We start from the raw sequence: 18,688 nt of genomic DNA on the forward strand, positions 1-18,688 counted from the left end.
ATCGGTATCACTACGACCTTTTTACCTGTCCCGTGAGTTTCCACAACTTTTTATAACTACAGTATACATTCACCCAAGGGCGAATGCTGCGTCAGCGTCTAATACCATCTTCGATGCCGTGCAGAAAATGCAGTCGCTCTCACCCGAGGCCCCCCACTTCATACTGGGTGATTTTAATCATGTAAGTCTTAAGAAAACATTGACAAACTTCTACCAGTATGTCTCCTGTCCGACCAGACGGGACAACTCCTGGACCTCTGCTATGGATCTATAAAGGATGCTTACAAATCACTGCCATTACCACCGCTGGGTTCTGCGGACCATAACTGTGTGCATTTGCTGCCTACGTACCAAACTGTCTTAAAAAGACAGAAAGCACAAATTAGAGAAATTAAAGACTGGAGTGATGAATCTGTTCTCTGCTTACAAGACTGCTTTGACTGCACGGACTGGGAATGAGCTTACTGATGTGACATGCTCATATACTGCTTTCTGTACAGACATGATTGTTCCATGCAAAAGGGTAAAAATCTATCCTAACAACAAACCATGGATAACCAAAACCGTTAAGGATAGCTTACAGAAGAAAAAGTCATGCGTTAAACAGGGTGACATCACTGAACTACAAATGGCAAAAAAGGATCTAAAAATAGAAATCCTTAAAGCAAAACGAGACTATAAAAATAAACTGGAGACCAAGATGGCAACAAACAACCTTGCATCAGCCTGGGACAGTAAGAAAAAAATAGCAGGCCTCCAGAAATTAAAGAGCAGCAGTCCAGTCACCCTGGAAAGCTTCAGCTCAGATACAGAGCTGGGGTCCGTTTCACAAAGCAGGTTCAACAAACTCTGAGTCTAACCCTGAACTCTGAGTTGATCTTCTCTGAGATGGGAAACTCTGAGTTTTCGGTTCCAGAACAGCTGATTTGAGTTAGTTTGATCAACTCCGAGTAGTTTAACCTGGAGTTAAGCACGTGCATCACAAGTATAAAAAGACAGCATCAATGGAGCCCTGATTCGACAAGTCACCATGGCAACAGGGAAGAGGAGGGCTAAGTTTTTCACCCCACTGAAATTGGAAATATTAATGTGCTCATGAGTTTGAGCACGTTTTTAGAAGAAAGTGTAACACCGCTGCAGCAGCAAAAGAGAGGGAGACGGCGTGGGAGAACATTGGTGCTCGGGTCAATGCGTAAGTTTAAATGTAGTCCTTTGCAATCACAATAATATTACAGGGGGAAACTTGAGTAGTAGCCTATTAATTTATTTCATTTAGGTGCAAACCTGAGGGGGAGAAGCGCACTTGGCAGCAGCTTAAGTTGAAACATAAAAACATTGTTCAAACCGGTAAGACCTTGGCATAATCTCATGGGGGTAACTCATTTTGATCATGTTTTACATTGTAAAGTAAATATTAAGTGGCTGTTTGACTGTACAGTTGTTTTATCCCCAACATAATGCTGTTTTCACACATATAAATGTCTTCTCATCTATATCATGTTCTGTTAAATAATTAAGCCTATTTAAACTAACACAGACTTCTACTCAGCCAACAGAAAGAAAGCAGATGCCCGTAAAATGGGTGGTGGCCCAGCACCGCCACCTCTACCGGAGGCAGAGGAGCTGAAAATGATAAAGATGGGTAGTAGCCGTTTCAGGGCGAGGCACACTTTTCTGACCGCTCTGCATACAGCTGCCTTGCTCAAGTGCTCTGCATCTCCGACGTTGTATAAAGAAACTCCCATTTGCAAAAAAAACGCTGCGCATCACACAATATCTGCTGGGATGTGAGAGCATGACTTCGGTTGGTAATGTTGGAAATGTAAGGACGGATCAGGTTGTGTATGTAAATGATGGACTGTGAAGTGAAGCGGTACCGCTCAAAAAGATAATTGTCTGGAAATGCAAGAACATCTATGCGCGTCTGATAATCATCTCCCGACGAATATTTAATTCTCTGCGCAGTAATGCTGCACCTTCATCCACGGGATCATTATCAAAAGGACATGCCATGGTAGTGAAAATAGTTGCCACCTAATATAACTTCTAATGTAGCCCTACTGACTGATTTTTGCAATGATCAATGAGAACTATACTACGCCAAAACTCGCCTGCTGACTGAATGAATGAGGAAATCAAATACCTTGTGTGGCTGAAAGAGGGCGGAGACAGAGAGAAACTCGATGTTTGTTTAGAAAAACCTGGTCCCGACCAGGTTAGGTTCAAAGAGTATGTTACCATGGTAACTGACCGAGAGCTTAAGTTACCTCTCTCTGTGAAACAGGCTAGAGTTACCCCTCTTTCTCTGGTTTGAGTTACCTCCCTTTGTGAAACGGAAAACTCAGAGTTTCCCTCATTTCAGGGTTAACAGACTCAGAGTTTTCACTAAACCTGCTTTGTGAAACGGACCCCTGTCCAGTGCTCTAAACCAATTTTTTAATCGTTTCGATACCTTTGATTTTAGCAGTGACATCTACAATTTGAGTAACCAGCTCATAGATGTTCAACACTTTAATACAGGACAAAAAGAAATGCATAAAGCCTTCCTCTCCATAAGAGTAAACAAGAGCCATGGTCCAGACAACATCTGTGGGCGCACACTCAAACCCTGTGCAAAGCAATTGAGTCCTCCTTTCCATTACATTTTTAACAAATCTTTGGAGGTACAACACGTACCTGAGGTCTGGAAGGATGCGGTTGTTGTCCCTGTTCCCAAATCCAATAACCCCAAAACCCTTAATGATTTTAGACCAGTGGCACTCACATCAATTGTAATGAAAACATTTGAAAAATTGGTGAGGTCTGAAATATTAAGGAAAACTGAACATTCGCTTGACCCTCTGCAGTTTGCTTATAGACCCCGTAGGGGGGTGGAGGATGCCTCAATCACTTTACTTAATCTAATTTTTAAGCATTTGGATAACAGTGGCTCCCATGCCAGGCTTTTATTTGTCGATTTCTCCTCTGCTTTTAACACAATTCAACCTCATATTTTAACCACAAGGCTGCTAGAGCAGTTTGACCTGAGTAACATCCTGGTTGGCTGGATCCTTAACTTTTTAACAAACAGGACACAAAGAGTGAGAGTGAATGGCAGTCTCTCTGACAAAGTCTGCTCATCAACCGGCTCCCCACAAGGATGCATGCTCTCACCTCTTCTTTACATCCTGTACACAAACATGTGTCAGAGCAGGGTGTGCAGGGAACTGATCAAAGCTGTACTTCTCCCGAAAGAAGTGGCCATCATGAAGATGCCAAAGGATCCTCAGATGTAGTAAGAGGAAACGAAGCAGCGGACGCTGCTGCCAAAAAAGGCTGGAGGATACAAAGGACAAATGATGGCTGTCATAGCCACAAATTTACCATAACTGACAGAGAATGACATCAAAAACATGCAAGAGAAAGCTGGAGTCTATGAGAAAAACGAGTGGATAAAGAAAGGGGCCACACAAAAGGAGGGACTATGGAGATCTCATGATGGAAGAATCGTCACTCCTTCGAAATTGTGCCAGCTACTCCTGAAGCAAGCTCATGGGCCAGCACATGAGAGCAAAAAGACTACGTTGAAAAACATAGACATTCTATGGTGGCATCCATTCATGACTGACATGGTTAACAACTATGTGGCTGAGTGCAATGTGTGCAACAGCCACAACCCCAAACCGGTCTACAAATGCCCAATGGGCAAATTCCCTGTTCCAGATGCCCCATTCAAAGACATCACCATCGACTACACTGACATGGGGGCAGACAACAGAGGGCAGGGTTTCAGATACCATCTAGTGATGATTGACAGATACACCGAATGGGTCGAAGCGATTCCCTGCCAAAAAGAAGACACCAAAACGGTTGTCAAATGACTGAAAAATGAACTAATTCCCCGATATGGAGTTCCACGCTCCGTCAGAACACACAGGTTCGGAAGTGTCTATCATCCTGCATCACAGGGGACAGTTGAGAGAGCAAACCAAACATTGAAGCGAAAAATCGCCAAAATTTGCACAGGTACTAAACTCACATGGGTAGATGCTCTGCCTTTGGCGTTAATGTCAATGAGAAACTCTCCTCACAGCAAAACACACTTGACTCCTCATGAGTTGTTGACAGGCTGTCCTATGCCAGGCCTACTTAGAGAGGGGGACACCTCCCCGCTCTGGATCTGTGGCAAATTGACTGTGACGACTATATGACTGCTCTGACTAACATGACTCGAGTTTTGTGTAAACAGGTGCAGAGTGCGGAGGGAGAGCCAGAGACAACTCAACCAAAGATTCCTGCTGTAAGTGTGGGAGACTGGGTACAGGTTAAGGTCCACAAGAGAAAGTGGTCTGAACCCAGGTGGACAGGACCATATGAGGTAATTGAACGCACCTCACATGCAGTCCATGTAAAAGGTAAAACAGGAGCTAATTGGCACCACCTGACACATTGTGTACCAGCCTCACCACCATCTCGTGTTTTAAATGAGATTAGAGCTCATTTGAAGACACAGGCTGCAGGCACCAAATAATAGATCTCCAATTTACTGGCCGAAACTTTGCCTGCTGCCGCCCTTGTGGGGAGACAGAGAGACACAGACCATGGCACCCATTTAGACAGCCAGGTTTCTGTGGTCTCCAGAAAACTATTGCTTGCCATGTAGTGTAACTCTGATAATAATTCTCCCTCTTTAGTGGTACGATGCCTTTTGATGCTATAGGTATCCCACATGCCCCTCTTAGATTACATGGATGTTACTGGTGTTGAATTTGAAATAAATACACACAACTCTGTCCTATTGAAGCTCAGGAAAAAACGATACTAAAAATCTTTTATAATCTTTTACCCATTTAACTTGAGTTTTCCTATTTTCTATTTTTATTTTCTATTGGGTTTAATGATGGAAATAAAGAATAAAATGCATGGATAAAATAAAAGAAAATAATAAAAATAACACTAACATTTACCCATTCACCACTTTGATTTTACATTATATTTTCCTATATCTTTTCCATTGATTGAACTCATTTTGTTTGTTGATTTGTTTGCCACTTTCTGTTTTTACACATGCTAATTTCCAATTCTTAGATTTTAGATTCGGTTGATTGAGATTTTTTTAGGTGATTTTTGATTGTTTGCTGTTGTTTTGGAGTAGTATTTCAATTTTCTTGATGATTTTCACTCACTAATTTTATTCACACCTAGTTGGTGTGAAAGGAGGGACTGTTAGGATTTACACATTCCATTTCCATGGAGGCCATTTTAGTCAGGTGGACCCTCTACAAAATAAATAAAATTCCACAATTTTGTATATTGTACTATTCAACTATCAATGCACACTTAATTGTAACATCCATGGACAATCATGCACCCTACTACCATAGCAATATCTTTAATATATTTATATTCTATATTTGAGTTAGTCTATTTAGTTATTGTATATAGTTCAGCCTTTAATTGTATTTGTTTCTTTTACCTACCACCTCATTGTTTTTGTATTTTGATTTATGTCAAGTGGCTGTAACACTTTAATTTCCCTTTGGGATTAATAAAGTACTCTATCCATCAACCAGTATCCCACATAACTGGCAGTTTCAAAAGTGGTATTTTTATTAGGCCCACTCTGTACTAGTGGCTATATCTCCATACATTTTTAGCTAATCATTTTGACTAACCACCATACTTTGGTTTTGTAGAAATTGCATTTTTGTTATACCTCTGCTGGTTAAAAATTACAAAAGAGTAATAATTAAGAGTAAAATTACATTCAGAGTAATGTGAATTTTTCAAATGTTTCTCTGTTGCATCATTTTCCCACCTCTTATCTCCTATGTGTAAAGTTTACTGTATTTGTTTATTATTTAAGTTTGCCTTTTTCATTAAAACTCGTGTATTTCTCGAGGTAAGGCCACAGCGACTCCCTCGGGATCAACTCGTCTCCGTCCTCCTCACCCTCTGCCATCTTTCCATTAAGTAACGTAACTCACTCAAGCTCACCTGTCTGCAGAGGCGCAGCTTGTGAACAGGCAAGGCAGGCAACTGCTTGGGGCCCCCGGCCGATAGGGGGCCCCCGAGGTCTGACAAACTGTACCCCACAACAATGTCTCACGTTGTAGCCGCCCCGGGCTCAGGCCGTAATTTATGGGGCCCCGAAGTCTGACAAGCTGTACTCCACAACAATATATATACAATGATAAATAATACAGTCTATGGTTGTCGACTGGGGCCCCCAATCCATTCCCAAAACACGATTTACAATGACATGTCAGTAGGAAACCCACCTAAAGGAGCCCCACGTCACCCCCGTTTAATTGAGTGGGTAACGGCTGCGGCCGGCTGCAATACCAACGTCTGCGGCGGGAGGCGGTCCAGCCCCGCCTCCCGCCGCCCGCCGCCGGCTGGACGGTCAAGCCCTGCCCTCACGGAATCACCCCCAAAGTTAGTCCACCCCGGCGAAACTGGAGAAAGGACAAATTCTGTTGGAAAGTGATGTCTGTGAGTGAAGAGAGAGAGATATCCTACGCGACAGTAGCGTTAGCATTTTAGCCTAAGCGGAGGCAGGAAGTAACGGTCACTATGGGACCTTAACTCGGAAAAAGGCTCCATGTAAGTGAACGGGAATCAAAGTTTTATTTCATGATCCGATTGAATTGTGCCATGAGAAAAAAATATGACCTCTACCTGTTTAAAACATCATGTTTCACGCCGAGAAATCAGCAGTTTGTTGTAAAACTATTGTAAAATAAAATTTAGAAGAATCCGTAACCAGAAAGACTACAAGTCGCGTAGGTGACGTCACACACCAAATGCCGCCCTTTCCCATGTCAGTTGGTGACGTATTTTTTGTGGGACACCCGATTTGTAGTCCGTAGAGCGGTCTTCACACAAAATACATTCTTCCGTTGCTGCTTTACGACAAACTGCTGATTTCTCGGCATGAAACGTGATGTTTTAAACAGGTAGAGGCCAAATGTTTTTCAATAGTCATTGCAGATGCTAATTTATTAAAAACCTGTAAATATCTATCCATATGTAATGCTGGGGGATGTGTGAAAGTTATGGGCATGTGTGCAAAAGACGCTATATGTGGAACACAAGAGAAAGGTTAATAAATGAAAACAATTTTCTTGAGTCCTTGATTCAATTTATCTGTAGTATATGCTGCAGATGATTTATCAGTCTGTGGTGGCAAGATTGTCGTTTTTTTTTTCCATTCTGCTGGCGAGGTGGCATCAGACACAAGCATGCAAGGCAGCAGGGTAAACTACTTGGTGGTGGAGAGATGTACACTGAAGATGTGGGAGGCCATTCAGAACAACCACCAGGATCATCCTCTTCATAACATCTTTATGGATCAAGAAAAAAAGGCAGTGGTGGACATCTCCTCTTTCTTCACTGCAGGATAGATAATAATTGTACTTTTTTTTTTTTTTTTTTAAACAGGGAAATAGCTTGGTCTGCTTGAATGCTGATGTGTGTGTGTGAATATATATATATATATATATATATATATATATTTTCTTTTTGCCTGACCTACTGCTAACAGATTTCATAGTTTGATCTGAAGTGTCTGTTCATTGTTGCGAAATAATAGAAACATTCCTTTGGTAATGATTTGCATTATTCACTGGCGTTTTTTCAATCATCTATCATCATGATATTCCATGAAAAGGGTAGCACTTTTTTATTTACTTAACCAGTCAGCTGAGAACCACTGCCCTTGATTAGCTGAACAAGTCCCAAAATACACTCCACACAAACGGGCACATACAGTAACAAAGGCTATGACACATCAATACTGGACATGACACTGTATAGGTGAGAAGTGGTTAAAAACAGTTTTCCAAGGTATGTTTTTTAGACTGATGCAGACCTACATCATTGGAAGATAGGAAAATTACATAATGCTTTCTTTGATTGCTGTACAGTCTGCTGATTGATGATGCCTACATGATAATTTATGTAGCCTATAAAATAATCACTCACTTCTCTGCATTTTGCTGTTCTCGGGTGTTGAAGAAAATCATTCAAGTCCTGTTGAGCAGTTTGCTGTGGTGATGTGTTTATTCAAAGAATACCGGTAAACTGGTGAACCGACAGGCACAGAGCGGGTCTGAGCCGGTGAGTGGACCCAGAGCAAATAAAACAGTAGCATTTTATACAGTAAGAACAAAGAACAGGGAAAGGCAGGTTCAAACAAAAGGTAAACAAAAGGTATGCAAAGGGTGGGTGTCATGGGGCAGACATTTAACATAGTGATCAGGGTGGGTCCAGAAGTCCTTAGACCAACTGGTGTAATGCAAATGTGTATCTGCAGGGTGCCGGAGACAGACATGAATCACCATTTTGGTCTGGAGGTCAAATGGCTCCCTCCAGGCGGCACCTCAAATGTGTATTTTCTTCCTCAATTCACCCTTTTTTTTTTTTTTTTTTTTTTTTTTTTAAATCACAAAGTCTTTCACAGTCAATTTCAAGGCTAAACAAAAAGTCTGGATTTTTTTATATCTCATGGTTGTGGTTGGGTTACAGTGAATGCATGCTATTAGTAGTCGTTTGCGTGACAGGTAACTTGCAAATAGATTTGAGACAAGTGATCGGAAAAAATATAACTTTGAAAGTTCTAAATCCAAACAAAACACATTCAAAAAACTGAATAACCAAAAGACAAATCCAGTCAAATAAACCAAGCGTAGCAGGTTATGAAAATGTATTGGCAATGTTATGCAAATGGCTCGTTATTTCTTGTAATGTGGCATTGTGGTCAGGTAAAACATCCATTCAGCAACATTCAACATTCAGTTCAAATTACAGCGCAGGTTCCTCCTTGAGAGGCCAATAAGTAGTCCAGCGCAGCTCGATTTGTAACATCATCATTCTTACTGCAGTCATTTCTTGTGAGAGCATGGACCTGTCTTTTGCAGTGGAGTTTGCAAGATCTTCTACAGCATGGGAGAGGTCCCTTATTTGGTCCAAAGATGCCGTGGCCCCATAACTTGGAATGAGAGCACCAAAAACTCTTGTCCATGGGGTTTGTGCATGTGTATATAGGTCTCTTTTCACCATGTGAATCTCCGGTGGCACAGTAAGGACTCTCATAGCTGGTATCACATGACCCAGACCACATATAGGTATGAAGCAATGATTCATCACTGGACAGATTGGGAACTGTATAGTGCTCCTTGGTGGAATTGAAGTAAATGTGTTTGATGACTGTGGTCCATATCTAGAGTCTTTCCTTTTTGGTACCTGGAAAGGTCCTGTTTGTGGTGTTTGTTGCTCTCTGCGTTCTGTGGATGTACTGGTAGGTGTTCCACAGTTTCTTCTGGGCCTTGAGTGCCAGCGTTGTGTCTCTACTCTTTTGGAAGCCAGCTTACATCTTCTTCTGGGCCTCCGGTGCCAGCGTTGCATCTCTGCTCTTTTGGAAGCCAGCTTACATCTTCTTCTGGGCCTCCGGTGCCAGCGTTGTCCTTCAGGGGGGAAGATCCTTCCCAGGGGTGCGGCCAATACTTTTTGGCTCCATAGGCGATGAGGGAGATGGCCCACTGGATGTAGAGGGACCCTGGTGATGTCTTCCACATGGTGGAGATGTCGTCTTACAGTGGGATATGTGGATCCAAGTGGTACTATCCTCACACTTTGGTGCTGTGTTGGTGGTAAGCAGGACATGTTGTGGTTTTGATCAGCAGGGTTTCAGGGCATTTTTGCAGGAACTCTGATGCAGATCCAGTCTCGTGGTTGTTGCTCTCTAGGAAGGGGCTGGACAGCTTTTAATTGTCTGTGGATTAGCTGAACAGCAGAGGTTAATGTAGAGCACAAAGTTCGAATAGACTCATCCAGAGCATGGAGGTCCATCATCTTCATCCTGAGTTGCTTGGCAAGCATTTAGCTAAAGAAACAAAATCTGCCTTCTTATAGGCCCAGGCTTCAGCCCGGTTGGACAACTAGCTATACACACAAGAATATTGTCACATCCAGAATCAACCTTCTTGCAGGCCCAGGCTTCGGGCTGGTTGGAGAACATCTCTATACATACAACATTATTAACATCTTAATCACATCCTCAAGGTACACAGGAGTTGGTTCCACAATGCGGCCGTCGTTGTGGACCCTCATATTATTTACATTTTTACAACCAGGGGAAAATCACAATTCATGTTCCCTCACATCAGCAGATTCCTGTTGAAGAATCACATCAGGACAGGAATATCGAGGTTTTTTTTGTTTTGTTTTTTAACCACTTTGGCTGCATGGTCAGCCAGAGCATTGCCTCTTGAACCAGGGTCCCTGGATTTAGAGTGAGCTTCACAATTAACAACAGCAAATAGATGAAGGAAATCATGTAAACCTCCAAAGGCATGTTTGGAGTCTGTGTTAATGGCAATAATTTTACCTTTTGCTAGATGAAAGGCTCTCATCAGTGGAACAACTCAGCTACTTGGGCGGAACTTGAGGGTGGCAGGGCGGCACTATCAATCATTGAAAACTTATCACAAATTGCATACCCTGTGCACGGCACTCCATATTCTCTATACGCAAAGTCAATTATCCATAATCTACAATAACCTGTCATTCCTAAAATGTCTTCATCTGTAACACATTTGTGGATTTTGGCATTTCCACCATTGCTTTTATCCTGGACGGAGTAAGGACTCTTGTAGAACCTGATATTGTGTGTCCCAAGTATCTCTGACACAATTTAGCTTTCTTTAGTGACCCTTCACTCCTAAAGCCTTGAGAAAGACAACTGTGTCAGTCTCACATGCAGCGGCAGAGGGAGAGGCTGAATGCAAACTTCAGACTCTGACTATGTAGGACAGAGGAAAATGCACTACACAAGTCAAGTATCGTATAATGAGTCAAATTGGTTGATATTGAGGATAATATGGTTGTAGGATTTGGAACTAAAGGAAAATGGGGGAGTGCTGCTTCATTAATAGCTTGTAGATCTTGAACCAATCTATATTTATTATTATTATTTATTTTTATTTTTTTTTCAGGAAGAATGGGAGTATTACACAGACTGTTACATGACATTGTTATCGCTTGGTTTAACAGAGATAGAATTCTGGGGACGAGTGCCCTCACTCTTTCCTTGAGAGAGGAGATACTGCGAGATCCTTGGCAATTATGTTTTAGCAACACGTGTACTTGTTCAGCTGTTTCAATCAAACCAATGTCATTAGAGGAAGAGGCCCACACTGACGGGGCACACTAGACACAACTCTTTCATGGACTTCCCCTTTCTCTTCACCTAGGCGTTAAATTTGATCTATCAGGGCAGCTAACACAGTTGTTTTGTTATGTTCATTAGTCCCTATAAAGATATCGTCAGGTCTGAAATAGATGGTACTATTTAGTTTGCATAACAAATCTTGTCCTAACAGATTCACGGGTGTGGTATCTGACAGCAGAAAGGAGTGGATAGTCGTGAAACTGGACATGCCTCCAGTGAAAGGATGTATAGATACTGGAGTAGTCTTAAATACAGGTAGACAATTAGTAATACTTCCAACCCCCACAGCTCTAACTATTGTCTTTAGATACTTTAAAATGTGAAGATATAGTTGGTTAAACTGGAGAAAAGAAAAGCTCCGGTGTCTATCAAGAATTATGTTAATTCACATGTATCATAAATTAGTCATTTTTTTATTTAATTAGTGGTGGGTCTTCTATTTTGGTTACTTGATGGAGGTGCCTTGGCAGGGTATGTGGGGCTGTTTTGTTTGGGCAGTTTCTTACCCAATGACCTGGTTCACCACATAAGAAGCAATTCTCATGGTTAGAATTTGATGGAGGTGCCGTACGCTGGGCTGCTTTGATTGGGCAGTTTCTTACCCAATGACCTGGCTCACCACATAGGAAGCACTTCTCTTGGCTAGAAAAAGGTGACCTATGGCTTTGCTCATGGTGTGTGGGCAAGTATCTTTGGCACCCCCTCTCTTTTTGGATGCTTCCTCTGCCACTGCGTTCTCCTCTGGATGTTCCGCCTGTATAGTGAGACACTTCAGAAACCATTAGCATATCATGCATTTTACATATTCTTTGTTCTGTGTTATCCCAATCCCAGTGGTGTTGTGCTATTTCTACCAATTCAGTCAATGGTTTTCTTGACCATCCGACTGTCAATTGTACCTTCGTCCTAATCTTTGGTTGAAGACTGTTCACAAACAAATGTTGCATGTAATTATTTGAAAAACTGACAATTTGACTTCGTGACAGACCACAATAGTCCTTTGCCGCTGTCATCATTTTCACATACAGCTCCCAAGGACTGTCATCTTTTTCTTGTCTAATCTTTGTAAGAGGAGTAAAGTCAATTTGTTGCATAACCTCCTGTTTAACTGCTAAAGCTATGACACTGTAACATGTCTTAGCTTCCTCTGGTGTCATTCTGGCGAACTCTGTGGGATCGTGGGGGATTTCACAAGCATTGAGCACTTTGTCTTTCAAATCAGATGGCATAGTCAGTTTTAACAATTGCATCATAGCGGGCATATGAGGACTGTAGATCATGCACACCAAATTCCATTCTTCTAACCATTTTTGTTTATTTGTCATTACATCTTTGGGAAAACGTCTGACTATTGCTTTTAGCTCCCTTCGACTCCAAGGTTTGTAGATGACATCTTTTTCCATTGTAAGATGTCGAGCTAATTTTGTTGGGTTTGTTTTCTTTGGTTTTCAAATGTTTCCTTGTTAGAACCCTCCCTTGTTATTCTACTTCATTATTTATCTCAGGTCTTGGGTATTCAACGACCCAGTCATCACCAGTGTTCTGAACACTGGATTCTTTTATCTCTCTTACAGGATAAAGGCTGTCTATTCTGATCGTATTTTTGTGTTAGTGTTTCTACAGGACATTTGATTGTCCGGCTTGATCTTAATCTGCGTTGTGTTTTTTTTTTTTTTTCTTCTTCTTCTTCTTGAGCTATTAGCTATTTTATTTTGATCTGTAAGAGAAACTATTTTAGGTTCTGCACAGGCACAATTTCTCTCAATTTCTACATTAAATTTCTTATAAAATCTTATAATCTAACTTGACTCAATTTATTCCAATGTTGCCACAAATGACAAACAAACAACAAACAAAAACTAGCGTTAAGCAAAACAAAAACAAAACCACAGGAATTTCAACACTGATCTTTTCTATCAGACCAACAGAATCACAGAAATTCGACACTGGTCTTTTCTATGAGACCAATAGAAGCACAGGAATTTTCGACACTGATCTTTTCTGTTAGAACAGAATTACAGGGGTTTCGACACTGATTTTCCATCAGAAACACAGAATCACAGGGGTTTTCGACACTGATTTCCTATCAGAGCAAATAGAATCACAGGAATTCAGACCTGATTGTTTGCAACATAACAGACAAAAAAAAAACAAAGTTCAGACCTGGTCTTTTCTATCTCAAACGACATCATCTCAGGATCTTTAAATCAAAACAGAATCGCAACACCACAAGAATTTCAACACTGATGTTTTCTATTAGACCAACAGAATCACAGAAATTCGACACTGGTCTTTTCTATGAGACCGACAGAATCACAGGAATTTTCGACACTGATCTTTTCCGTTACAACAGAATCACAGGGGTTTTCGACACTGATTTTCCATCAGAAACACAGAATCACAGGGGTTTTCGACACTGATTTTCCATCAGAAACACAGAATCACAGGGGTTTTCGACACTGATTTTCCATCAGAAACACAGAATCACAGGGGTTTTCGACACTGATTTTCTATCAGAGCAAATAGAATCCCAGGAATCTAGACCTGATCGTTTGCAACATAACAGACAAAACAAAACAATGTTTAGACCTGGTCTTTTCTATCTAAAACGACAGAATCACAGGATCTTTCAAACCAACAAAATCACAGGACCTTCCTACATAGGCCTATGTTCTCAGCGGGGAAACACTCACCTCGTTCCCAAATCAGGCCTATTTTCTCAGCGGGGAAACACTCACCTCGTTCCCAAAATCAGGCCTATTTTCTCAGCGGGGAAACACTCACCTCGTTCCCCAAATCAGGCCTATTTTCTCAGCGGGGAAACACTCACCTCGTTCCCCAAATCAGCGCTCTTTATCACCATGTGGATGTTAAGTAAGACGCTAACCCCTAGATGCTTAACCTTTATGAGAGCGAATCTTCATAAGACTAGGAAAACACAAGCAATTCCACAACTGATCAAAAGCTATGAAAACAAGCATTCCTATACATCTAAAACCTAGCTTCCCAATAACATCGGTTTCGAAACCATACAACACCAAAAAGAATTTCCACAAAACACACAGCAAACTTACTTTAATGTTGGATGGCGTCACCCTTCTTTAGGACTCCCTCCTCGACAGACCTCGAACAATGCACAGTAACTGTAATTCGGTTTTCAAAAGGACCTTTTACCTCTGCAATTTGGTTCTCAGGTCACTGGCATGTCCTTGGTCTGGAAGAAGGAGTATCTGTAGAAGGTTTGTTGCCATCCGGGCCACGGCACCAAATTGTTGAAGAAAATCATTCAAGTCCTGTTGAGCAGTTTGCTGTGGTGATGTGTTTATTCAAAGAATACCGGTAAACTGGTGAACCGACAGGCACAGAGCGGGTCTGAGCCGGTGAGTGGACCCAGAGCAAATAAAACAGTAGCATTTTATACAGTAAGAACAAAGAACAGGGAAAGGCAGGTTCAAACAAAAGGTAAACAAAAGGTATGCAAAGGGTGGGTGTCATGGGGCAGACATTTAACATAGTGATCAGGGTGGGTCCAGGAGTCCTTAGACCAACTGGTGTAATGCAAATGTGTATCTGCAGGGTGCCGGAGACAGACATGAATCACCATTTTGGTCTGGAGGCCAAATGGCTCCCTCCAGGCGGCACCTCAAATGTGTATTTTCTTCCTCACGGGTTTCCGTCAATGACATAAACAATGACAAACCTATTTATTAATAGCAAAAACACAATATGTCGCTGCAAAAGACATTGCAAAGACAGTTTTTGTTTCACTAAAGTTTTATTAAGATTTTAGATCAATCTTCAGTCAAATAGTCATTTGGTAAATGTACAGCAGTAGGGAAAAATCCTCCATCCAGGCGCTGTTTCTACCGAGTTTCCGAAATCCCGACTGTCCCTGAACTAACCACGATGACGTAGTGCACTCTAGGCAGAGCTTGGGCGTGTGACGTGCGTGTCATGGGCGGGGCTTGACCGTCCAGCCGGTCGCGTGACGTGCGTGTCATGGGCGGGGCTTGACCGTCCAGCCGGTCAAGCCCCGCCTCCAGCCGCAGAGTTTAGTATTGCAGCCGGCCGCAGCCGTTAGTACTTGGTTTAATTTGGATGACACGCGTACGTTGACATTAACGTCAGTAATCGAAGTTGGCGTCCACGAAGAAAGATGAAGAGGAGTTATCTCCTCCTAGAAAGAGAAACAAGGAGAAAGAAGAAAAAAGAAGAAAAAAGAAAGCAAGACAGTGGTAAGTGTGGAGCAGATAATGACGATTAAGTGTCAGTAACGTTAAATAACTGAATGCTGGTAACTTCAGCCAAAGTAGCGTTAGACTAAATGTTAATGGCGTTTATTCGTTTACTACCTAGCTAACGTTAGCGGACATGGACGCGGTCACGGCCAGCCGACTGTCCGCTGGCCGTGACCGCGTCCATGTCCGACGGCGGACAGTGAATGACTAGCGCCAGCGGCCATTACCAAGCTCGACTTTGTCAGGCTGTTCCAACACGTCAGTTAATGCTAGTTAGCTAACGAACTTTCTGAGTCACTTGCTAGCTAAACCTAGCTAAGCTAGGTAGCAAGCAGAAATGTAAACTTGTACCGCACATACATTTGCTTATCTACGGTATTGAATTCTACCGTATTAGTTTTATCAAATTAAAAATGTAACCAGACAGAGAAAAATGGTTTCAAGTTTTCTATCAGGACATATTTTGTGTGTTTAACGAAAAAAACCCTTATGTTTTCATTCCTTAAAGGGTCATTGTAACTAGGGCTGGGCGATATGGACTAATAGTCATATCCTGATATATTTAGGCTGAATATCGATCTACGATATACCGTATTGACCCGAATATAGGACGACCCTGATTATAAGACGACCCCTCTTTTCAAAACTTCAGAAAACTGAAGACTCTGATAACCAAAATTCGTTTCTCAATAACAAACTCACATACCCTCCTGTCAGTCTCTTGGAAGCGGCCACTTAGAGGACCACGATAAGCTTTTCTCTTACTGTTAGCGTTTTCAGACGATCTTTTTGGACCCGCCATCTTCGGACGTTACACTCCATAACTCCATATATCTTGGCTGGCTGACAGTTGTTTGGCGCCTCTGCTGCACTGATCTCCATTATCTTAAAATTAGCATCATAGCTCCTCCTCAGATGTCTGTTAACTTGCCTCCACTTTGCTCCGTAAAATCACCGCGTCTCTCCATTTTTCATCTCCTGTCACTTCTTCTCCGCTGTGATTGACAGATAACCCAGCCACAGTGTCAGTGACCTCTCTACAATAAGCTGGCGCCCTCTGCTGTTGTGGTCGTGTAGCGACCCAAACAACTATCAGCATGCGTCAACGGTTAGACCCCGATTATAAGACGATCCCACTTTTTCCACATAATTTTCATCCAAAAAAACCTTGTCCTATATTCGAGTCAATACGGTATATCCCGATATTTTTATGCAAAGTGAGAGCAAATGTTCAGTCAAAGTCAAAGCCAAATATGACATGTGGGTGGGAATTTCGTCATTTTAGGGGCAAGTCCATTTGGCCTTCACTTTGTTTTTTGTCAGGGGCACCAAGGCCACTGAATAAAATGTGTTGATTTACCTTTCAGACTGATACCATAACATCCTAATTTATAATAAGACATGGATTATGTATTTAAACATTTTTTAAAATACCAATATCAAGTTAATGTTACATTACAAAACAGTTTTTTTAAGTAGGGTTAGGGTGAGGTGAGTTTTGTGACACTACACTGAATATTAGTGTTATTGAATATTTCTCCCAAATAGAAATTCCTCAAAATGATGGCAAAGCACATTTTTTCCAAACAAAAAAATTGTAGAATAACCAGCAGGAGACCACTGATGTGTGGAGTGATTTTGGTGGCACTACACTCTGAATAATAGTGAAGTTATTGAATATTTTTTGGAGTTTCTTCTTTTCAGTGCTGCACTTTGTAGACGGTCCCTGCGCCCTCGTCTCACAGACGGCTGATCATGCAGACCAGATTAATGTCTAGACGCTCGTTTTGATTAACATCCGGTTGTAGCTCGTTGTCTACCTTACTACGGTAGGAAAGAGCCGTCAGTTGTGTTTTAACAAGGTTTCACTTATGAGTTATTGACAGGGAAGTTCGAATCTGTGAATATATTTCCAACTTACCGGACTAAATCCTACCACATAAGTCAGTTACGTATCATGTCAAACCGGCTGCGCGCGCTCGCTGTGCTGTAAGTTTCGTTCATCTGTTTTGAGACACTGCTGCTGTTTGAGAGGCTTTCACGTGAGATCATCGTGATGATGAGAATCCACCTGCGCGAACCGCGGACTCACTGAAGTTACTGTGAGTGACTACTGTGCACTCAGGTGGCTGTAATTCAAGGCAAGCTCGCTACGCTGTCCGGTGGCCGTGCGATGATTTTTTTTCACGGGGTATCAAGGCAAAAGTGCGGGGCAACGGCGGCCACCAAAGTTGAGGAGTACCGGAGTGTCTGTTCCAGCCCCTCCCCTCTCTGTGCATGACGGAGGAGGGGCGGGGGGAGCAGTGCAGAGAGCTCCGGGTCAGCGGCTTGCCTGGAGCAAGGATCACAGCGCAAATTTGAACTATATCGATGTATGCGATATGGTCTAATTCCATATCACATTTAAAAAATATATCGATGTAAGTTTTATATCGATATATCGCCCAGCCCTAATTGTAACTGATAATAACAATAGTATATCTCTGCAGCCTCCGGGTCTGCAGAGATATGCTCCTCAATAATAATGATAATAAAAATTGTATAATACCATATACCGTGATTTCTTTCTGAGAGGGTTAACCTTATTGTACTGTGAACATCTCACACCATTGCAACCCTAGCTATGAATACTATACTAAAACTATAACTAATTCTATAATATGAAATCATTTTTAATTGACTTTATTAAAATGCTCCTATAACAAGGATCATATACTATATCACTTTGTTATCTCTCCTCAGGATCATTATTTAAGTTTTTGACGGGAGCAAAAGAGAAGGATGAAGAGCCTCCTCCAAATGCTGATAATGAAAACTGTAAGTACAGAACTCCACTTTAATTGTTAACCTTTCTTTATGCCATGCCCTCTAAAGATTCTTTATCACAATATCTACCCTGCTTTTTTGTTTTTTGTTGGGGTTTTTTTGTCATATCAGTTCCGTCAACATCCACCTCCAGTGGGATAGCAGCCACCCCACCGCCTGCCTATCATGAGCCGGAGGAAGACACACCAACATTGTTATTTATATGTATATTTTGAAAATTCTAGTGAAATAAAATGTTGAGATTTCATAAAAATGTTTTGATGTCAGATTATTTATAAAATAATGGTGATGAATGCTGGTTGAAGGGCCCCGGGTTTTTATTTTTGCCTAGGGCCCCAGCAGACTCTCGCAGCGCCACTGCCTGTCTGTATTCCCCTGCAGCAGAGACGTTGTGGGCAAGGATTAGTCCGTG

At 41.8% G+C, this 18,688-nt stretch overlaps 1 long non-coding RNA gene across 1 annotated transcript; it reads left to right on the forward strand.

Annotated features, from left to right (window-relative positions):
- The first annotated feature begins 15,243 nt into the window (after positions 1-15,243).
- On the forward strand, positions 15,244-18,523 carry LOC115583677 (uncharacterized). The gene is made up of 3 exons (XR_003984405.1): positions 15,244-15,447; positions 18,193-18,267; positions 18,388-18,523. It is a non-coding gene; the product is annotated as an uncharacterized LOC115583677 (long non-coding RNA).
- Positions 18,524-18,688: the final 165 nt, after the last annotated feature.

The sequence above is a fragment of the Sparus aurata genome, chromosome 6 (genome assembly GCF_900880675.1).
Source record: "Sparus aurata chromosome 6, fSpaAur1.1, whole genome shotgun sequence".
Lineage (NCBI taxonomy): Eukaryota > Metazoa > Chordata > Actinopteri > Spariformes > Sparidae > Sparus > Sparus aurata.